This window comes from Brassica oleracea, chromosome C4 (assembly GCF_000695525.1).
Source record: "Brassica oleracea var. oleracea cultivar TO1000 chromosome C4, BOL, whole genome shotgun sequence".
Taxonomy (NCBI): Eukaryota; Viridiplantae; Streptophyta; class Magnoliopsida; order Brassicales; family Brassicaceae; genus Brassica; species Brassica oleracea.
Window position 1 is genome coordinate 41,350,131 of NC_027751.1, and position 437 is coordinate 41,350,567.

The following is a 437-nucleotide window of genomic DNA, read 5'->3' on the forward strand; positions in this document are numbered from 1 at the left end:
GTACAACTTAGATAATAGTATTTTTTTCTTTGGTACAACTAATATTTCAGGTTTCACTGCCAAAGTACAACTCTGTACAACCTAGTATAACTAAATAACTAGTACAACTTTGTGCAAGCCAGTATAACTAATAAACTAGTACAACTTTGTAGAAACCAGTATAACTAAATAACTAATACAACTTTTTGTGCATAATGTGTTTCAGATAAGTGGATTCCCAGATAAGTCTTACACGTTTTAATTCAACACTAGTTTTTCTAGTTGTACTAATTTTATATTTTTTGGCATAGTTGATGCAGTTTTACTTGGTCTAGTTTCCCATAAATGTAACCTGTTCAACCACCAAATCAATTACACACATACAAGTTTGGATTTAGGTTTTAAAACAAACACATACAGGTTCCAAAAACAACAACATAGTTTAGCACTTCGCCAAA